Source organism: Varroa destructor, unplaced genomic scaffold (genome assembly GCF_002443255.2).
Source record: "Varroa destructor unplaced genomic scaffold, Vdes_3.0 BEIS01000004.1, whole genome shotgun sequence".
Lineage (NCBI taxonomy): Eukaryota > Metazoa > Arthropoda > Arachnida > Mesostigmata > Varroidae > Varroa > Varroa destructor.
In genome coordinates, this window is record NW_019211457.1 from 4,959,685 (window position 1) to 4,983,594 (window position 23,910).

The 23,910-nt window shown below is 42.7% G+C and overlaps 1 long non-coding RNA gene across 1 annotated transcript in view; it reads right to left on the reverse strand.

The window, feature by feature from the left end:
• Positions 1 to 23,910, reverse strand: part of LOC147755763 (uncharacterized) — a 42,504-nt gene that overhangs the window by 12,815 nt on the left and 5,779 nt on the right. The window contains exon 2 of the long non-coding RNA XR_015327022.1: positions 7,517 to 9,014. This is a non-coding gene — a long non-coding RNA (uncharacterized LOC147755763). The remainder of the gene's footprint in view (positions 1 to 7,516; positions 9,015 to 23,910) is intronic.

Below are 23,910 nucleotides of genomic sequence, written 5' to 3' on the forward strand. Positions count from 1 at the left end.
CGTCTCTATGAAGCCAAATCGCATTGGACTCGCAGGCTGACTCTACATATGTTTGTGCTGTGATTTTTTCCTATTTTCGTGATCTAATCAGATAGCATTAATCGATTCCAGTGGTTGCCGCCAGTTTGGTGCAGTGTCTCAAATATGTTGGTAAACGGTTTTTATCCATTATCGATTGGGGTCACCAGCTTATTTCAGCCCTTTTAACCCCAGCACAGACGCCTGTCAGCGCAATTTCATCTGTTACCAGTAATTAACAGAAAAAGATGACCCTGTTAACAATATGTACAGCTGTGCATCAAATGCACACAAACATAAGCCAGTTAGCCGAAACGATGTGCAGTAGCTATGCTAGAGCACTATTCGTTTGTTCGCAGAATAGTGTGGAACCCTAATATCAGCCATGTACAGATTAAGGTGGCAAGTAGCACCATATTGAATTTTTCAGAAAGAAATCCAACCTCAAATGAGCCTGTGAGTCTCATATTCAAACTGAAGTGTGTACAACAATGCCCGTCGCCGACATTATCATTAATGCAGTTCAACGGTATCGTTGTAACGTCGTCTTTTCAAACGGGGGACAGAATATTTTATATTGCTTTTGCCTCGTTTCAGTGGTAAAAAGTGAAACCTAGCTAGAGAAGCATGTGTAGCAGTTTGAAGGCTTTCAATTGATGTCAACAACAATCCTTATCTACATAGACCTCATAGGAAAAAATTTCTCTGCTCAGAAAAAGAGACAGCGGGTGAGGAAACGCTGTTAAATGGCTCACCTTTGCCCTTACAGGGTTCGTGCATTCACTCCCTAAAAAATATTTGCGAAACTCCCCCCGCACCCCAGCGTCCGAAAAAGTAGTTGGTATGCAACCCGGAATGCTCAAAGATTGTATCTGATGATGTTTTTATGACTACAGTTTCCATAGTTCGGTTTTTGGGTCACTATTTGCAAATCTTACTAAAATGAATGGCTCATTGAGCTGAATATACTGTTCCTCTTTCTGTGAACGCACTTCAGAAACCCCAGATGTACAGAATTATAACAGAGTTAATAACATTCCCCCAATGTTCTGTTTATTGGAAGTTGTTCCACAAGATGTATAGGTATGCATTCTATTACGTGTGTGATTTTGCCTAAATTCTGTAGTTCGTCAGTTTTAATGAAATGAAATCAACAAACAGCAAGAGGCGACCGAGAATACGCCGGGCAGCCTCGTGAGGCTCCCAGTCGCCCTTTTATTTGGCTGATTGGGAAGTACATTGGCTATTGGAAGTGCTCTTACCTCTCGCGAAAAGCATGATTTCTAAGATATATATATATATATATATATATATATACGGCGTTCTGCTGAATACCGACAAAACCCGATAAGTTTAAAATTTTGTCCCACGGCATAGAGTTTAATCATTACACAACAGTCATAGCGATCGAGTTTTTTCGCAGAGTGTTAATATGATGGGGGAAAGCATAGACTCCTCGAATCTTGTATTGAATGTTTATTTCGGACGCATAACTTACACGACTACAGCTCCCCGTTAATTTACAGAAATTCGCAAACAATGTGTGGACCTTAGGCACGGTATCATATTGCTCATATAAAAGAGGAGTCGAATTTTTTTTTTTTAGTGAATCACTATAAGTTATTACTTTTGTGGTTCGATTAGCGATAAATAAAACGTCCGCATCAACCGCGGTTGAATAATTAATTTAAAAAATTAAATTTATTCATCTTTGCTGGTAGTAGTCAAAAACATCATAGATACAGATCTTTAAAGCTTCCCTTGCTAGGATGTTCAACGTGACGACGTAAATGTTCGCACAATAATGGCGAGGCGATTAGTAAATGCGGGAGCCGATTTCGCACTGTTATATGTAGTCTCAATGCTCTTTTATAGGGCAATTTTGATGCGATTCAGCTATTCGAGGTTCGTTACTGTTCGATCTTCCCAAATAGCGTCTACCCCCATACGCTGCGATTGGAACTACCTTGGGATGGAATAAGCAAAGAGCGGACAAGCGACAAGACGATATGACCGTCCATAGGGCCAACACTACTTTCCGGTAATGTGTGTAGTGAAACTTTCGCCGTTAGTGGGGGAAAGCAAGTACGGAAACCGGTTAAAATAGGCAAGAGGTAATTTGGCGGAGTACAAAGTGTCAGTAGCCGCTGTCTTGCCTCCTCTTCTTCGCTTTTGTCGGGTTCAGGTTTACGGTCAGTCATAAATTTGTAGCTGCCATGTAGAGTCGGGCTAGAGCTTGCTGCGTTTGGAACCTATTCGACTCGTATATCGCTAAGTCGTCCGCGTCTTAAATTATTTCGACCAACTTCCTCGGTCCTCTCACTTGGTCGTAAAGGCTTTTCAGCAAGAGGAATAATTGGAAAATAAGAGTGGGCTTAAGTTATCCCCTAAGCCCACTCTTCTGGTGTTTCCTCTATTCTGCATTATCCTCGTGATAGCTTATAGGTAACCCGCTAATCTTAGGGACACGTTGCGGTCTAGGTTCGAACTCGGGCATAGACACACTTCATTTCATATTGGAAACAATCCAGTTATTTGATGCAATGCCTAACAGCGGTATCGGACGTAAAACTCGAAACATAGAGGTTATCCCCTTAGCTAAATCAATTCTCTGTTTGGAAAGGGGCGCTTCGGCCATTCCATTGTCGACGGTTATTCTGTTCTCTTATAGAATCGCAACGATAAAGTTGAGTACATTCATGCAGGCACCCATTTCAGACAGCGTGAGGATAATTTTGTCCCTGGGCATCGAGTCCAAAACTACCCTAAAGTTGACGAACACCGAGTATAGTGGATTGCACAGCATGACAAGTGCTCTGTAAACATCGACCATTGGGATGCTGCACGCCGTTTCAAAGAAATATTATTTCGGAAACCCACTTTGCTTCGTTAAGACGGCATGTAAACTTCCTAGATAGCTGCTAGCTCTTAGTAACATTGTCCGATAGTAGTTTATAACAAATGCTTAAAAAATGCCATCAAGAATGGTGCCAGAACGTCGGCGCATTCGATATGCTCGTTGCAGACCCTATCTGGATTAGCGGCTTTCTTGTTGTATAGGCTTTCGAGACCTTATTTTAGTTCCCGCAGCCTTATTGAAGGATACGGCCTTTTGTAGAGATTTCTTCCTCCCACGCTGAGAAAAAAAGACACCGTGCATAGCATCGTATCTCTTAACACAAACATCAGCGAGAGGTAATTTTTGAGGGCTGAGGAACTAGCTAATCGGACAATCCGCTGAGCTGCCATGGTGTATTAGCCACTTGTCTGGTATACATTACGCATCGGCAATCAAGCGAGTTTTCAGCTGTTCAGAAAACTGTTGTTCATGCAACGATTATTTTTTGGTAGCTCGTCTTAAAATGGAAGCTAAAGCATAAAACTCCAACTGTATCTGACCTATAAGCTTGAAGGGCAAGATTGTAGGTGTAGCTGAACTACAAGCAATGCTTCCGGGAAACACAGAGAAGCTGTACTGTAGACTGAAGGGTTTCAACGAGATGTTGCACGTGATATTCAGTATTTACCACGTCAAGAACTCCTAGATGCGTTTTAGGAGCATGTCTCCATTTAGAAGTTACAATAAAACTTGGCGCTTGATAGTCCGCACAGGTGCAACTTGAACAGGAGTAAGGTCTATCGCCATCGATATGTGACCATGAGTGCTTGCTCCTTCAGACACTGAACGATTTTCACTCTAAAACTTTACCGTATCTCTGGTTACGTTCGTCGCAAATACTTATATAACCGGACTTCGTGTTTTAGGTAAATTAATGATAAGGTGAGCCTTATTATTTCGTAACCATTGACCGTGAACCTACTTTGAAGGGCTGTAGGACGGCTTGAGTTCGTTGATTAAGGTGAGCATTGAAGTAGCTAAGAACTACCAAAGGAGAAGCAGAATGGGAAAACAGCGCTTCTAGTCCACTGACGAGTTCCTTCGTCAGCACGTACGTTGCACGCAGCTAAGACGTTGGCCACGCAAGGCAATAACGTTATTCTCCAGTAAACATGGCGTGAAGTCGCTTATCTGATGACTGAAGAAAATGTAAATGCCTCCACTAGGGTGGCTCAGTCTATTACACTTCAGTGCCCGGCAGTGCACAGAATCGAAACGCGCTATGGTAAAAGGGTTAGTTGCGCAAGTGTCTGTTAGCACAAGGATACATATACTTTCCAGAGCTTCCGGGAAAGAAGCGTCAGATCTGCATCTTCCTCATAGCTTTACTGTGTAATCCTTAACGACTCCTCGAGGTCCAGCTTTGCTGTAAGCCTTGTGATTGTCCTTATGGGTAGCTGCGGTGACTCAAGGTGTCGCGTATTGGAGCTTGCCTTCCGGTTGTCCATACTACCAGAACGTGCTTCATAAAGTTCTCGACCGTCAAAACAAGTAGGACTGTCTGACCGTGATCCAACTGCTCATCTTAATACTCCATTTCCCAGCAGTGGTCTCCCTAGGCAGTCACTGGGTTTTTCAAAACTGACTCGACCACTGGATTGTTCGTCTCTGAAAGGACCATATAACCTAAAACCCTAATTTATATTGTCATTTGTGCATAAATTATCCACATGTTTTTTCTTACCAAAACATGCACTTCACAGATGCTAATAATTTATGTGTCATTAACACAGCAGAGTACGGCACATACCCATGCACCATACATTTGGAAATAGCCTTCGTCGAGTTAGCGCGTTTCATCTGTAGATCGAGCATCATTTCCAAGTATCAGAATATTATCATAATATTTAAAAAAAAAAAGCTACAGCCCCAAAGTCCTGAACGTGTCCTTTTTAAGCGCCACTATAAAGCGTCTCACCATCAACAATCGGGGCCCATTCAGACGAAAAGACAGTGATACATCCATAATCCTCATACTATCCCCGTTCCCGCGGTCAGCATATATTTGCTTTTTCGTTTGAAGCTTTGGAAAGCAAAATAGACGATGCCGCATCTCCGGCTCCAGCCGACTTCATATTTCACGCTGCCCCTTCCCCCCCCCCAAGTGCGACTCGCACCCGCGCTACCCCCTTGCATTGCCTCACCCACTTTGTTTTTGGATGAACCCGCTACCGTGCGCATAACTGGACACAGTAACGTAAAGCTACAGAGCTGGCAGCGGTCTTGACGTAGCCGTCCGACAAAAAACTCCGCATGCTCCAATAATACGAGCGAGGCCGGTCCGCCACGTTTAAAGCAGCGTTTTGGCAGTGGTGACCAGCCGGCCAGTGGCTGCTCTACCAGTATCTTAGTCGCGTCACGTCCAAGCGCGCCGCTGCCGCTTCTGCCACCGCTAGTTCATCGGTTCTCCCAGCATGCTACCGAGGTTGTCATCCGTTCGCTCGACCGTCCTTACGGAGCAGCTGGCAGTGTTACAGACGCCTAGCTATATTTGCCCGGGGGCCGCCGATAGACAGTCTCGTGCTCTATGCTGGTAGGCGGCAAGGGGAAATCTAGCAGAAGCACACACGAACGAAAATGTGTCGACGGAGTGATGGACACAGCGGAGATTGAGAAAGTGGGGCAATAACCCACGGAAAGAAGTGAACGATGACGGAGGAGGAATGCTTATAGTTTTCAGGCTAGCTCTACAAGTTAGGGTGTTCTCGTACAAGCGACAAATAAGCTAGTTCGCGTAAGGGAAAAACGCTTGTCGCAAAGACTTACAGCGTTTCTTGCCGTAGACAGAGTCGATAAACTAATGAATTTCTTGAAGGATCAATAAAACCAAAACGAATTACCATCATCAGGATCGTCTACGACTCCGTCCAGTTATGCTACTGAAGTGTATAGTCTGCAGCTATATGAATGGTCGTTCGAAGTGGAACTGGTTCGAGATGAATTCTGCAGAAGCTTATTGATAACGTAATGTATGGCCCTCGAGATTGTCAATCTGTAAAATTATTTGTGTCACAAACTACAAAATGTTACTATACAATGTACGCTTGCAAGATAACTTGAATGCTTTCCTAGCAACTTCTAAAAATGCAAAATGTAAAAACGGAAGAATCGATGAGCAAGTTAAGAGAAATAGCGAGACGCAATTCATTTTAGTGCTAATTGTATTTTGTTGTATTTTATGAACACAAAATTGTGGAACGTACGTATTTATCTTGAAACTTTTGAGACACGAGCGTAATCTGTGGAATTAAATCTCAGATGTGAAAAAATTCTATTCATGTTATCGGAAGAACTTTTTTTCTAGAGCCTGTTAAGGACTGTGGCTTTCGTTAGCCGTAAGAGCCTGCAGAAAACGTGGATGGGGGGATTTCTTGAAGTCGATATCATTAATGTCAACTACGGCTGGACATGTCGATCTGCTTAAAGTGAGGCGACGTTAGACTCACTATTATATTGCTGCCATGGTGCAGTCTACTGAGAACCATTTGTAAGTCAATCAGCTAAGCCTATCGTCCTATTAACCTGGACGGAACAGGATGTCAACCTAGACAAAGCTAAAACGTTTAATACCTCGACGTACCTAATATAGCATGACACCAGTTAGACAATATTTTCATTAGGAAAGAAATAACTAACCAACTTCCCTATTTAGCAATAACGTAAAGTACGTCGATGAAAACAACGTCAGCGCAAGAGGCATGCCTAAAGCCGTCCAGCTTTGCCCGGTGGATCAACTCGACGCCATTACTAGCCCAAATGCTTTCGACGATCGGTGACTTAGCTGGCCACTATGCGAAGAAAGCTTAAAAGCTGCTTTCTTTATTTTATATATGATAGAAACTTTTTATTGTGTGTCAGTATGTCCCTGTTGCAAAACCTTTGTTTCATCTTCTAATTGGCTGCCATTTTGGTCACACCCGTAGCTGGTTTCGGTGACTATTAAGTTGTTCAGTGTGGAACGTGACATAGTGAATTCCAACATTTTAAAACTTGTTTCATAAACTTGCTTTCCTCATTTTCGCTTGAGGTACGTACCAGTGCTGTCTCGGACCAATGACCATTTAGATAATACCCCATTTATTCTGCTGCTGTAAAAGCCCGGGATATGAGGTTTTTTCAAGTCTCGAATACCAGTTTCGATATCATTAAAATGTTGTCGAGTATTTGAAAAAATAAAGCTCTGGAGAAAATGGCGGCTGAAAAAAAGGCTGTTAACTGTAATTTCTCTGTTCTTACCGGACTGATTCTTGTCGATCACTTCTATTGCACGATGGTGTTCAACCTCTGTTTACTTAATACGAAGCTTTTCATCGTCTCCACCAATTGTTAACAGCGACTCTACATTTGCTTGCAATCGTACCTTATCCATTACGGTAACCGTCTGCGGTTGTCGCGCAGAATCTATCCTCCACCACAAGTTACGATTTGGTATAACGAGAGGCAAGAGTCTGTCTCCACGTCTGTTTTTGATCCTCGCCCAAATCATGCGGTCCTTATCAATCCCTCCAATTGTTTAATATTATCAGCTGATTAATTTGATTGAGCTGAATAAGAGACTATTTTTATATGCATTAAACCTAAGTGCTAATACCCTTATACCTTGAGGCGGGTCAGTTGCCACTGCAGCTCGCAAGTGTTCTTTCCTTACTTCCACAAAGTATCTTCTACGAAACTGGTTTTCGAGTTCAAAATGTCTTTTCCAGACTTGCTTGAACCAACAGCTCACGTATTTCTCATAATGGAATTTTCTCTGAATATAAAATTTATACGGCGAAGTGCTTCCGTCGCTGTAGTTTTAGGATAAAACTTATACAATTAAACCGCTTATTTTGCTCTGCGGCTCGCTACAACTCGTATGCTAAAAATTTCAGTGACGCTATATGGGTGCACGGTTTTAGATTTCAAAAGAAACAAAAAAAAAGTACCGCTAGATAACGCACCATAATAAACTAACGTCATCCTAAAGTTTGAAATTGATGTTTGTCGAACAACTTAATGGTTTATTTAGTGAGAATCATGACGTGAAAGTATGTGTCACTCAGTTGCCTGTTCTGCTATTGTTGTGGCTGCTGCCAGTAGCTGTTATAATAATCATCACTGTTGCTTTCTAGCATTTTGGTTGAATTACGTCGCTACAGGCTAGTCACCAACGTTATCACGCCTATACCACAAAGGCTCGGCAGGTAATAAAGTTGCGAAACTGGCATTTGGCTAGACTAGGGTTGTAAACAACCGGAAACGAGCAAACTGACTAACGGTAAATAACAACTGTTCAAAAACGGTCGCGGCGGAACTTCGAATCTGATTTCGTGTTCGATTAAGCAGAGCTTAGCTTTACTGGAGACCCTGTCACCTACGCTGTTAGTTAGGGCATATCTGATACATTGAAACGTAACCAGGGAGAGATAGCCAAGCTGAGTACGATATAGCAAAATTATTATTACATAAGTATGCAGTGTGGATAATTTTAAATATCGTTTTTTTTTTCATGACCTCTATAGTATAGACTTTTTTTTTCCTATAATCCTAGTTACCTACCATGCTGACCCGCTACAGCCTTCACCGTAACCGCGCTAAAAGTTACCATAGCACTAAAGGGCAGATAGAATTACTAGGCTGGAACAACTGAACATAAATTTCCAACGGGTTAAATTACCACCTCATATTAAATGACTAGAAATAAGTGATGTTTAACAGATACAAGGCGGAAGAACTGTTCGAAGTTCGGCGTCACCCCTTTGCTAGAGCGACGTGGTCAAAGTCGACGACAAGCATAAAACAGAATGGTTCATAGTGCAGAATAGCGTCTCTGAGCGATATCATGGCGATTGCTTATCCATCATCGGTATACCATCACTTCTATATTAATACCCAGCCAGGATAGTATTACGGAGAAGGAGTAAAATCAACGATGTCTCGGCGATATCAAACACGATCTTCTTTCTTTACTCTGCACGTTGAAGTTTCCCGCGTTGCCTCCTCCGTTGTTAACTTCCGGTTCCGGCGAGGAGAGATGAGCGGGCTGATGGCTGCTTACCTGCTGCCGGCTGACTGCGTTAAGATGGATCCCTTTCATACGCTTTTGTCTAAGCCATCCCTGCAATCAATGTGTATCATTGGTTAGACATATGCAAAGTACTCTTAGAATATGCATGAAAATTAACGCTACCGGAATATTGTATCTAAGGTGAGAGTTAGCTTACTTCACGCAAGATATGAAAATCTCGCTCGAAAACAAAAATCTCCTACCAATTTTTATGTGAAAATATGTATGAATATCTGAAAATGTTACAGGAAGCGCAGTAATAAGGTGCAAACATTTTTTTAAGGATCTAGAAACGAGGAAATGGCAGTTATCAAATAGAACCATGTGAAATCAGTCTGTTGTGTCCAAAAATGACGATGTGCCTAGGCTTGTTGCAGGCTGCACTAGAAAGTATGTTTATATATATATATTTTTTTTCACTTTAGCAAAAACGGTAACGAGAAGAGCGCATCAACGCGTAATCAGACATTATTTTAGAATTAGTCGTTATTAGGGTCGGCTCAATCACTGAAATGATAACGCGTCTTTCTATACTCCCGTTTATCGCTTGGCGGTTTTAACGGTTGGCCCCTTCCAACGGACTATTCCTAGGTTACGCTTGACCTTGCAATTAGTGTTACGCCCGTAGTACAAGCCCTTGACGAGGAAGGACCAGTTTAGGAAATCAAATCCAGCATGGCTTTTTACGTTGCATCGGGCTTAAATGTAGCAGGCACGTTTCACGAATCTAAGTACGGCAGTAACATAGTCATTGCTTGCGATGCATTGGCATTGGATTTTCTCGTGTAAAGCAAACGAAAAATAAACATTTCTTCTTTCAATTAGCCGAACTGTTGCGCAGTTACTTTCTCACTCACAATCAGATAAGTGACATAGCTGATAATCTTGTCAAGCCATGTTCATTATGGATAGAAATATTTTGAGTTCATAACGAGCTCAATTTCATACTGGAAAAAGCCCCCCAACAATGCTTGACTAAAGCAATACCAGTTCGCATGATTTTTCCAATTGATTCCAAACTATTTGATTTCCCTACGTCGCCATTCTAATTCGTTGCTTACCTGACTATTGAAGCTATTCATTGTTTTTGTTTCGTAGTTTCGCTGGTCAACTTTCAACGGATAGGCAAATTTCTTCTGACAATTGTCGAGTAGTGCTGTCTCTGTACGCCACCATTGTGCCAGATCCGTACTTTGGTATGAAGCACTAGGCCAATGTCGTAAGTATGTGCGTGCTACTTTCCCGCTGAAACCGTACGCTGATGAAGGTGTAGACAGATGGCTGTGACGATGGTGCTGAACGTTGACAGAAGCGGCTTTTACTCAGAGAACGGACAGGGAGGCCAAACCAGGAATGGGTCAAGCGGCAGCGTCGGTTCTGGCTTTCCCTCTTCCTCGATGCCGCGTCCTATGGGACTGCTACATTGCCTTTTCCGTTCCCTGCTTCGTAGTTATGTACTTTCCCTATAAAAGCCACGGTTCACTCGTGCATTACCTAGGATTGAGGCACCTCTCGAGTCTTTCTGTGTCGGTCGTTGGTTGGACGAGTGATCGTCGCTGTCCCTTTGCGCCCATTCACTTTGACGGCGCCCCCCGCTCACCGATCCGACTTGGCGGCGCTGAAGCGCTGCTGCCCGAGTGGCAACAGTAGCGGAGGCGCAAGCAGTCTGCTAGGACCTTTCACCGTTAATGCGCTCAGCGTACTGCCTGTGCAGGAAAATCCTCGCCTCAGAGGGCAGCGGTATGCCGGGTTACTTCTAGCACTTTCGGAAGTTTGGGGTTTTGCTAGTTCGTATGAGGCAGCATGCTCGTGACTAATGAGCAAACTTATAATGGTGCACCCTGAGCTGTCCCAAGCCACCCCTGTTACCGACTTGCTCCATTGTACTGTCATTCCTTAGCCTTTACTTGTCTTTCCCATATAACATGACTGTGTCGGAAGCTCTCTTGTCAACAACTATGGCGAATGCCCTAGGGGGCACTATTTCTCCCGACAGTCCCTGGCGTTAAGGCCGGCAACATGAGTACATTACAAGCAAACGATCATAATCCAATCATTGTTGTTCCGTGAAGAAGATCAACCTGCCATAAAGCTATGATACGGATTTGAACAGTGTGAGGGATCTGTCGTAGCCTTCGACTATTACGTGGTACATGTTGTCATAACCTGTCTCTGCTATTTAAACTTTTAGACAACTTGCCTCCGTGTGTTTTTCCTGACATCCTATGTGTGTAATGTCCAGTGGTAAATTCTGCGCGTAGTCCTACGGCAATTATTATCTATGTCGCAATTATCTGTTTAAATCTTATACCCGTTTTTTATTGGCCCACCGATTTTGGCCGTCCGCTTTACCTTGTTGTGGCCTGTACAGCTTTTTCATTCGTAAACCAGCCCATCTCTGTGAGTGTGCATTATAAACTTAAGTGCAAATGCAGGATCGCTAAAATAGATAAGATAGACGGAAAAGATAAAAATTGTCTTAGCTATTATATAATTAATTTCCTATGAATTATTTAGGTGTTAATATGTTTCACTCATCGTGTGACCTTGTGTCAGATTCCATATGCATACTTTTGTCTATAGTCGTATACATGGCAATTTTTCACCAGTACAGACGGCCGACTCTGCATCAGCGTCACATTCTGCTGCGACACTGCCGATGGCATGGTGGTCTGTTGCCTGCTTTCGGCCTTGTCTCTGCCATCTGTCTGTGTATAGCATTCCGCTGTGTGCGTGCCTTCCTGCCTGTGCATAATATAACTGCGTCTGTATTTGTTTGTAACCTTATAAGTATACGAATGTATGCATGTAGTGTGGTCTATAAACTCCTAGATGAATGTATTTGCATAATTTTAGCTTTCTTCATGGTCGTCCGATGCATTTTAGTAACGGCGTCGGCGGCAATGCTTCCATCCCCCTTTTAATGTAGCTCCTCATCAAGACAAACCGCGCAGTCGTTTTTAACCCTATAAAGTTTCTCCTTTCTTTCGCTTAATAAATACTTAACGAGAGATCTCTCTTCAAAAAAAGCAGAGCGCAACAGGCACCGCCTGTGAGTACCGTTGCTTCTCACTACCTAAATGCACCTCCGCCACGAGCTAGCTAACAATGTAAACAAGTTAGCAAACGACCAAGTGGCCAACAAAACTATTCCCTTTCAGCTTCTTGAGGGAGCCTCGACGTCGGTCTGTCTTTCACCTCTTTTTCTGGTTCTCACTTAAATCTGCTTTTCTTCTTTCTGGAAGAACCCTAACCAAGCTGCCGGAGCTGTTTGTACTAATACGATTACTTATGTTTTAGCTATAGCTGTAGAAAGCCTTCCAACACCCTGAAGTGACAGTAGCAATCGTGGAAAAATTTCAGAGAAAGGAGCCGCATTTTCCAATCTAGTCAGCCAGGTCGTTTTGACGATCCTCCTCGAGTGGACACAGGAGATGCACACTATGGCCGTTAACGCATAAAAGCTAATAGACAATAGCCTGTTTCCTGCTGGCACTGGTTAACTGGGTGTGACTGGGATTGCGTGCGCCACTCCGACAAACTGAACCTAGTATTCTAGCGTATTGGCTTCTTTGAGGCAAAGAGAAAGCTTGAAATTATACGGAAAAATAGGATAGATAAAGGACGTAACTTAACTCCTAGAAAACTAGGAATCTTGTGGGCTATAGCGCTTGAACACCCATTATACGACAGGGAGAAACCAGATTATAGAACAACTAGCCAGCATTAATCGGTGTGCTACAGATATCCGGCTTTTCTTACTGAACACGTAAAAGGTGATCGAGGACATCACCGACACCAACAGCGAAACACCAAACCAAGAAGCTGAATTCACTAATTAGTACACCTGCCTTTATTAATTGTATCAACAAAGGTACTCCGTCCACGACTTGACGCTACTAACTTTCAGTATGTGTTAAGGTCGCGTTGTGAGGGAAATACTTAGGATATATGAAGTACATTCGTGGGAGCTGTGAATGGGGCCATCGCATCTAAAACCTATATAGTGTTGCCAAGTGGTGAAGTACGCAGCGTGTGTACGATGCAGGTCTACTTAACTGGTAGTGGTGGGTACAGTCTGCGCTGCGAGGGAATCTTTCGTGCTACACTCGAAGAGGATGAAGATACCATCCTCTAAAGTATCTAAAGACCTACTTTGATGACATGTAGGAACTCAACAGGCCAAGAATGTGAGATGTAGACTTGTGGTATCTGTGTTCCTTAACCTTAGTAAAAAACAGCAGGTCAACTGTCCAGAGCTCCAGGGCCATTTCTTTTTGGGGGCGGCGACAGTGACAATAAAGGCGACGTAGATGGATGTCGCCTCCGACCCCCTTGCCCAGCAGAGCATGTAGACCGTCGGCGTTTTGCTTCCAAACGCCATTTGATCGAATCCGAGTTTCCATCCTCGTCATAGGGTTGTGACTATTGCTATAATCACGTTTGCTAACTGTGGTTGGGCAAAAGCGGTGTCTTAATCTATTATTTATGGGAAAGACAATAGTTGTTTCTTCGTAATGTTAATAAAACTGTGTAGTATTAGGCCCAAGAGTACACAATATTTAATAAATATCCCTACATGAGAAATAACTATAATTATATTGAAGTCACAGTCTAAAACAGACACGAAAACTCAATTTTTGGAATATGGCATTTTCAGTAAATACTTCAGATAGGTGCGAATTTCAACACCTTCTTGGCGGTACGAATGATAAGATCCTGGAGAATCTTGGATCGATTGTTAACGAGTAGGGCTACAAATGAGCTTTGACGTGTACAGCCTTCCTATGAAATTCCAAATTTTCCTCTATTAATCAATCTATTTAATTTTCAAAGTAGCGCCAATCTACACGTTGACCTCATTTCGTTCGATCTAATCAACAAATTAAAGGTCCAGTAGAGGACTGCCACCAAAGACTTCCTGCAGCTTAATTCATGCCGTTCTAGAATAAAGCTCAATATATCTGACGGCGAACACCTGAGCACAGAACTGGCTTCTGTTAAACATCTGACTTCAGTTCTCAATTTTTTCAGTTGTCTGCTGTTTAATATAGTTAAGCCTGATTTAAATTGAGCATATATTCCAGCACGTTATTCGGACAGATCCGATGATCTTTGTCTTCCGTTTATTGCTGATATTAATTTTGTATTTTGTGCCCGGAATCTTGATTGCTTTCTTATAAATTGCTGGAGTTATTTTCAAACATAATTTATTGATTAGTATAGAACTATCATTACTAAAATAGCTCGAATGATATATAGGGTAATCTATGGCATAGAGCTCTTCATGAGATGTTCATAGATTGGCAAGTATAAATAATAAAATTGTACTGGTATAGCCTCGGCAGCTCACTGTCAAAAACAGCTAAGGATTCACTGTATATCGACAACATTGCGTAGAGGTTACAAAAAAAAAATCTATATTCTTACAACTAACGGCCTCGTCCATTTCTTGTTGTATGCTTACAGTTTTTCCTATGATCTCAATACCGACAATCTTTTAACAGCTCTAATCTAACAATAACTCTTACATCTTACGACTTGACACGTCTTTGAGTTGATTTTAAACGGGAAGGTCTTTCCTGCTTTAGTCTAGGGTGTCCCTTTCGATTAAGGCACTTTACCGAAAGGTCAACGTGTGTGGGCAGTTGTTTGACTGGACTGAGCTACCATATGTGTTCGGACCACATGAAGACCAGGATTAATGTGTATTTCGAGATCAGTATCATGATAGATGGACGATAATGGAAGGCGTGTGTATTACAATCGATGTAATTATTTTTTGATAATACATTTTTAGACAGCAAATATATGTACGTTTTGACTCTCGTAGCACACGTACACAAATAGATTTGCATTATCTATATAATATATTGCTGTGAGTTCGGGGTTATCTTGAAACACGCACGTTTCCATAAAAGCCGCTGCCTTTGGAGTCTAACTGCTCCTAATTTAACTTTTGTCCCTTTTGCCGACACCTTTTCCCCACACAGAAAACATGCTTGCGATAAAATTCTATATGACCTAATGTCTAGTTGCCGATATCGCACAGCTTGGTACCAGCGATTCTTGCGGCTGCTGTAGCGTCTGGATTGGTTAATAGATAACGATTTCAAACGTATCTAAGTAGTATGTAAGTTCAAAATATAGAAGTACGTTACCACTGCAGGATCACAGAAGCTAAACATACTGGACCTATTGTCTCTAAGATCTAGCACTCCATCTCGCCGCTCAGTTCCTGCAGAAGTAGTTGGACCGTACGAAACAAAAGTTTACCAGCTTTGGCCACTCTGTTAGACTAGTTATTGTCTATTGACCATAAAGTTTGCACACGATCATGTTACTAGATGTTGCATTTTTTCAATAAAAATATTCAAGTAAATCGGTAGAGGTTACTAAATAAGAGCCTACCGGGTAAGCTTGAGAAAGAAGCGGCTCCCGGAACAACGATACCGTACGGGCTTCTTCTTCGCCATGCCTCCCTTTAAATTATCTGTCACTCGTGCAATGTCATAAAATATGGAAAAATCCATAGAGTAACGGTTGCTGGTGCAAACACATGGCAAGATAACAATCCCGCGATAGTATATACACTGTATGGTGGAGGTGTAACACGTGTTCCGGCAGTAGCAGCAGTCAAAGCGATGTTTCGTTATAAATAAAGTTCTTAGGATTTAGGTCTGTCTTCGAACCTAGGTAAAAAGAGACCAGCGCTGACGTAATTCAGTGTGATGGAGATTAGTTGTTTCAACGTTCTGGCCTTGGCTTGCTTAACTGTAAACTCTCGGCGGACACGAGGTGGGTGTGTGTTGTTAAACCAGATGAGTACCTTTAGCGATGTCACGTCCTCATGTATTTGTAAGTGAGCGGCACCAGGAACTACTAGGATGAAAGGTGAGCGTCGTGGATAATATGGTAGATTTTACAATCCGTTAGTAAATAGGTTGGAGGAACCGTATATTTAGCGTAAAAAATAGTGGTTTCCGAAATAGAAATGTAAAGCTAGCGCAAAATTGGGAACGTGTGGTTGGAGTATACCTCACGGTATAACGCAATTGGCCGCGTTAGTTGCTGGTGAATTACAAAGCGGCAACGGAGTTTAGGTCGACGAACGAGTTGTTTCTATTTTTTGGACAAACCTTATTTTGAGAAAACAAAGAGTATTTTCATGACAAAGTGTATCTCAATGATTTCCTCATTTACTAGAAGTTTTCCGAGTTAAGTCAGGGTTATTTTAAATTTAAAATCCCTAAGCAGTAGTATTTGTTGACCCTGTGGTCTCCCGTTACTCTAAAAGATTAGGTCTTCAAGGTCTTGTGTCTGGTTTGTCCCAGTCCCTTATAGAGAACTGCCTATGTATGAAGTCTCCGATCTCGCTTGCGATCAGCTATTTTCCTTCCTAAATAACCGTTAACGGTATTAAGGGATTTTGATCGGATTTAAGACGTGTTATGAATGGTACGCCCCAGGGGAGCTTTGTCCACCTTCTGTTATCCTCAGCATTCATCAACGACACATTAAACATCTGTAAATGTGCAAACATTCTGATAATACGTTAGTCAACTTGAGTTGTTTTTACACTAGAGACTTCGCGCCCGATTCTGATTCGGTTCAAAGGGTTCCCTCTCGAATCTGACTCAATTCGTTTTTTTAATAATTCACTCTATATCCATAACAATATGGTTATAGTTAATTTTTTTTACCACTACATCGAAATCCGTCCACTGCTTAGCAGTTGTTGAAGATTCGTACATTGTCAAACGAAAATAAACATGGACAGGAGTTAGGGAAATACCGGAATCCGACAGCTGTCTCCTGATATCGCACGTGCTTCTCGCCTCAAAAAAGTGAATAATTCCGAGTATTTTAAATTGAATTGCCCTATTTAAATCCGGCTGAAGAAAAGGGAACTTAAACGCATGCTTCAGCTGCCCTCTCGAGAGTGTTATGCTCCATTTTCTATCACCAGCAACGTTTTCCTACTCGTTTCTTATAGCAAGTCCATCTGGTACCATCTTATTATTTTAAATAAAGGTTTTCTGTCTCTCCTAATCTAGGACTTGCCTGCAAGACGGAATATTACAACTTCATCAGGTCGAAGTGTTGTTTTAAAAATATAAGGCGCAACACTTCTGCTTATAATTGTTATTTACTTTGCGAGTTTTTAGCGAGTATCGCCAGACCACATTAGAAGCAGCTTCGAGTTTTTCGAAATTATTTGTAGCACTACAGCTTGTCTCTAGGCATGAGGAGATCCTACATCAAATTAAAACGAAACTATGCAGGCTAATACTTCCTGACAGACTAACGCTAAAATCTTAGATTTTAGCGTTCGCTATTTTCGTATAGATACTTGGTGATTCTTTTGCCGGGGTGAAAAATTAGTATTGAAAAAAAAAAATCTATTGCATATATATAGTTTGGTTATGGTTGATAACGATATCACCTATTCAACTGTTACTAAAGATATATATACAACCACCCGCATATAATATAACCATTTTATATACTTTCTATAAAATTATTTTCATATACTATCCGAGAGTTTTTCAGGAACTCTTGATGTAGTATTGTTTTTGCGAATTTCAGCGAGCTGCCTTTACCAAAGCCCGGCTATTCCGCAAATTGTGCACAACATACCGTGTGAGATAAACCCATTAGACTGTTTATTAAGATTATACGGGTTAGTTGAATATTGTAGAACGGATGGATGTAGTCTTTCGTGGCGAATCGTAGGAGTAACGGTTTTTTCTGTACCATTTTAAATTCGAATCTAGTCTAGAGGCCTAGCGGTTGAACAGGTCTAGGATTAGAAGGCAGTAGGTTTGGTGTGTTAATACTGAGCCAACGTACTCGTCTCATTGAGGAACAGCTGGAAGGGAAAATTAGCCAGAGGGGATTAAATCAAATTCGCGTCACTGATGGCAAAATAACAATGGCCACTATGTAAGCGGCAGCAACAAACCCCAGTCGGTGGCTACTCAGAAAGAAATAGACTGAGAAAACCCAGCGAAAATAAGTAGGAAAACGCAGTTGTAACAAAATTCCCGAACCAGCTATAACCCTTATATCAGCAATATTAATCATAACAGCAACTAAGCACGGTGCGTTGCCAAGGGAGGTGGATGAGGAAAGAAATAAGTCGTTAATGGATCCGCGATCGAAGTCAGGCGATCAAAGTACGCCCGGCACAATACAGGCGGATTCTGTTTGACAGCATACGGATATCGATAATGTTTGTCTCCATGGTGACTTTGATAACTTCGTTGGCCTATGGACGTTAAGTGTGCGATGGCTGTGTTTAGCGATAAGACGGAGTCCTTAGCTGGGATGGTACTACGGAAAAACAAGTGGACCGAAGTATGCGATAAAGAAAACGAAGGTTCACAATAAATGCGACCAGATGGTCAAAAAGGCTGAATTGTTTGTTAAATGTAAGAGACAGTTCGGGTAAAAAATAACATATAGCCTATTTAAATACAGGGGCTTTCTTAAAAGTACGCGTCTACGTCTGCGGTCTTTTTATAACTTGTTTAATTTAGGCTCTACACCCTTCGAACCCATTATATGTAATGAAATTACCTGGATATAGATGGCCGCCCTTAATTCTTCACCTTATATAAGGGTACACTTGGCAAGTTACAACTGCACAAAAATGCTCGCTGTCAAGGGTACAACTGTGTCTGATGCCCGGTCTCAAGATATTTATTGGCTAGATCTACAGGTAGGTGGCGATTCAGGGACGTCATCAAAGAAAATGTCGACAGAGCTGCAACTAATGAAGCTCACGGGAAACTAAGTGAGCGTGGGTTCACCTTTTTACTTGACCGGCTGCAGCGAGCTCACCAATGGCCATCGGTTTTTGTAGATGTTCACCAGTGCCTGCCGACACCTCGAGGGGAACCCAAAAATTGGAGCAGCTAACAAAGCTCAATAGTGGGCACAGATCGACAGGCAGAGGGAAAAGTAAAGGGATAAAAACCACGGATTGTGTGGGACGGGTGTGAGGAGAGGGCTTTCTGAGTTTTCCCACCCTCGCCTAAATTTGCCAGATATGGCTCAACGTCATATGAGATGAACTTAGTGGAACCAGCCCGCAATCGCAAATCGCAGAGATGTTTCTATATCGGGAAACAACGAATCTACCTTTAGTTTCAAAACGCTTCTATGTCCGTTCGTCTGTTCTGTAGAGGAGAAAGGTCTAGAAGGGGGTACTCCCCTCTTGTGTACACCGAAGTATGTCAACTACTTCTAGTCGACGGCGTGGCGGACCGTCTGCTGTTGTAATTAAGTCAACTTTGAACAGCTACACTGGCTTCAGACTGGACCCGTACATTTTTCCTTGATATTTCGAACAGCGCGGACAGTTGCAAATAGTGTGGCCTATAAGAAACAGGCATTGCGGAAGAAAGCGTGAAGTGAGCGATGTTGAATTGAGGAGAGACAGACACGACGCCCACTATTTATGCCAAGGTTACAGGGCTTAAATGGGTCTGTGTTTAGATCGTAAGCAACTGGACGAGACAGTCAGGCCAGCGTATTAGGTTTACTCTACTATTTAGATTTTTACTTAACCGAAAATTCTTAGTCTGAGACAGCATTTCTTAGAACAACGACCGAACTCTATAAGCAACAGAATGGATTGAAGAGTCATTAGCTGTATTTTAAAAAGGTCCTTACTATAAGAGATTTTGTATTTTTTCGTCGTGGTCCGCATCTATACCGCTTATGTGTATTACTTAAGACGATTATCTATATATATACAGAACAAACAGTCGACAATTTGATCGGTGAAAACATACCTATTCAGGTGGATTTCGACCCCCCATCGTGTATAAGACACGTAAATACAAGAGAGGCCTAGCTCCCGAACGTCAATTGTTCACTAAATTACAAATCCAAATAGTCGACCACTTTTCAATCTATTACTATTACCTATACGTACTACAAAAAGTACCGCTACAATATGAACTGTTCAAGAGAGGCTTTCATGAGCCTTTTTCTGACTATTTCGCTTGCCTGCAGTTTTCAAACCGAGGACTCTATACGTCAGATAGAGCAGATTTTGGGAAACTGAACTAAAGATGCTTGGAAAAAGCCATTATAAATCATTCAAAGAATACATTATACGCGGTGCCGTTTCCTATGTAAAGAAGCTTTCACCTGATGTCTGACTGATCTAGTCGATGCCGCAAATCCTTGTTGATCTCGGTGCCTTCGCTGTCGTTGAAAAGTTTGCTGTGAACATCTCTGTTGGTTCTTATGATCGACGAATGTGAGGCTCGTGTAGGCCTAGATGGAGTCCCAGCAGCGGGAAATTTTAGGACGGAACATTTGACACAAGTGTGAAGGTGTAAACGAGCCAACGGCAGCGTTGACAACAGCCAAAGTGATGCGTTACTTTACTGTCACCGTCACTTTTTCATTTTATCGACGGAGCTACATAAGAAAAAGTTGTTTGTTGGTCTTCTCGTCTGCAACAGGCTTTTCGTCGGGCCGTCCTTCTAGAAGAACAAGAGAAAAGGGCGCGGGTAGCTTCTCACCTTTTACTTTTACAAGCTCTCGTCCGTTTGAGCCTCGGAAGTTTGTTGTCACGTCTTTGCCCCTGTCCTTGGCTCAGGGAATCAGCCGGCGTTGCTCCTCGGGTCGTCTCCTCTCCTGTTGCCAGCTACCTTGTATTTTGCTCTCGACTAACATTCCCTACTAGTCCGCAACTGGCTATCTTATTTTTCAGCGCAGTTCCTTCTGCCTCGTTCTTCGACGTCTCCCTCGCCGTGTTCGCTTCCTTCTCGTTTTGTTACTGTTGCTGCTGCTTTCTTAATCTAACAAAATCCGTTTGTTGATTTTGTCGCGCAGTTGCTATCAATCCGGCCGTAGAAAATTGGCCGACCTATTCGCGCGTTTACTTAGAGACATGCACACTCTTTTCACGAAGATCTAAACTCTGTAGACTAACCCCTTAGTCTATTAATAGGTTTAGATGATCTCAGAGGCGTGAGTCAAAGCTGACCGGATGGCGTGGGCCCCACAGACCTACAATCGACACCGGGTCTGGATTTTTGGTATGTTCAATTGTGGCGACCTGCGGCGATTGACTGCAGAAACTTGGCAAAAAATAAGCCAGGGAGAGACAGGAGCAACACGATGCAGAGAGAAGCAAGACAAAGCTCTTCCTGAAGACAACGCTGAACACGCTACACCTTTGATGATTTTCATTGCTATGCTATAATGGACTGTCCAGCACCAGCAGTATGTTTTCATGTGGACATAAACAAGTCGCTGGAAAGCCACGGAATGGCGAACTAGATAAAAACAAGGAGTATCAGTCATTGTTCCATTGTAACAAACAACTACTCGCTTGGATAATTTTTACTTGTATTTAGTTGTTCAAATTTTTGTTTTTCTTACAAAAAAAGATACCCTTCCGCATCCAGTCGCATTCATCCCAAGTGAGTCTTGCGATGCCAGTTGAGTATTAAAGGAAAACATAATAATATGGAATAAACTACTGAATAGGAGCTATATCGAATTTCAGCCGTCAATAACATACGGCTCTTACCCATTGCTGATGATGGCAAAAATCGAACACTTTTCGAAGGCGAAGACAAGAACTGAGAGCGGTCCTGCGCTTCCGAGAAGCAGGCAACGAAGCGTGCAGGGGACAAAAATAAAGTTTGGTCCAAAAAGAAAGAACGAATCTTTCTATTGGACGAAAAACATCCAAGACTATCTGGAAAGGATGGTTGTTCACGGTTACGCCTGGCGAACAGGGGCTCAATAAGAGTATAGCGGCAACAGCTGCAGACGAAGTATCCCAACATTGGCAGTGTTTGTAATGGGTGCGGCGGCATATGCGTGTTGGTCTGAGTGAGTTGGAGAAACAGAAAGATAAAATAAAAGAGTCATAGGCAAATGGCCAAAAAAAATCTATCTCGTTCGCTCAGACGCTGATGATTTCTTACTGCTGCCGACGATGACTGATGCAGGAGTTAACAGCGGATTGTCTGGCAACAGTTGGAAAAATGGCAGCGGCAGCAGCCGAGGATCTTGGCTAGGCTACGACCATTGCAGTCCCTGAAGACGCAAAAAAACATCATAGCGAGCCGCCATCGGTAGTGGGTTTCCCAACAACTACGCTGCTTACCATGAAATAAGTCTCTTTGTCGGCCTGCCAGTGTATCACACATCGAAATAGAGCGTTGGGATGGGGGGACAATGGAAAAGAAAACAGCTATCACGCATTTTGATGCAGCAGCGCAATGGTGGTCTTCTCTTGTAGAGAGTTAGTAGGGCGACAACGATGACAGACGACGAAGTTAGAGCAACAGGACATAGAAACAATTTTCCTAGTTCCTACACCGCAGTATCTGTGCTTTCTTCCAGTCTTTTTTTTGTTCGTCTGGACGCTATATCCATTTTCTTGCACCATATCGCTATAGAGTTGTAACGTTGGCGTTCTCTAGAGGTGATAGCAGCCGCAGCTGTGTTTGTAGCAGCGACTTTCGGTGACGGCTGCGGTAACGACGGCACGAGAAACATTGTCATACTTTGGACCTTTCGAAATACCGATCACTGCTGACTTTTAACGCGCGCGTCGCCATTTGCGTCAGCCGGTACAAACGCTTCTCTCTGCCGCAAAAGACTAATCTGACTGCGCGTGAATTGCAAACAAGAGCAGTGCAAGGGCTGGACAAATATCTGAATCGCGCGAGTTAGTCACTACTGTGTGAAAAAGCGTTTGAGCGTTGTTTGTACCGATGAGGGCCTGTGGCTAAGTGTGCAGAATCTAGCCGTATCCTGCTGAACACACACGGACAAGCAAAGCATTTTCTGGTTATTTCAGAAAGCTTGGTGACGGCTTTCATCAGGGTCTTTAGCACAACTGTAGTCCGCTCTAACTAGCTTGGCTTGTTATACGTAATTCCAGCTACAAGTGTTGAGCGATACTTGCTATCGAGTCCCCGCGCTAGTGTGTTTTTTAGGTCCCCGCTAGGAACCCCTTTTCTGCTAGGCGTGTTTCCGTTCCCGCCGTCCTATTTCCCGATGCCTGTGCTTTGTGTGTTATGTTTTTGTTCCCATGGTCACATAACTGTAGCTGTCCTTCTCATAGAGTTAGCACTTTCCTCTCTTAGTTAATTAGTTGGCCGGTTGACTGGCAGGACGGCTACAGGCGCTGGCCGAAGGCTGGGTGTTGCTATATTTCCTGCTGCGCTTGCATCACAACATTGGAGAACTGGAAGCAGCATGCGGAGTTTTGATCCCTTTAGAGCTACCGGATGCGACCAAAGCCCTCCCTACGCTCCGCCCTCTTCCGAAAGCAACAGCAGTAACCTCTCAGTTGCAACGTCAGTTAAGCCAAGTTTCCACTGCGGACTTGGACGGAAACGAGTACAGGACAGAAAATAGACGACCGAAAAAATAACAACGCCTGCTATGGAAAAGCGAGGAAAACAGATTCTACGGATTAAATCACACATTAGTATGGAACACATATGTACGTACATCTGAGCAGCAATATCTGCCGATCCCGAGTACTTAATTTCTTGCACAAAAAAAAACTAATCTGCAACGCTTTGTATAAAAATATAATATTCGCTATACAGTCCTCTCGAAGGAAACTGATTCACGAGAAATGATTTGCGTTTGTGTTCTGTACAACTAGATAATGTTATGGCTCCGTGTTGATTATAGGTAGAACAAGGCAGGGAACAAGCTTTTATAAAGCAATTGTAATAATGCTGTGAAGATAAACTGAAGACTACTCTGATCACTAGAACACGTATCAGCATGCCTTATCATTTCCTGCAGCTTTCTTCCTTTTCCTACCAAATAATATATGCGCAACGCTAGTATTATCGCGCGGAATCCATAAAAGACAAAAATGTCACGATGCATGTATAGCGTGAACTGATTTCAACGTTGCTGTCTCGAAATAGCTCTGGGGATC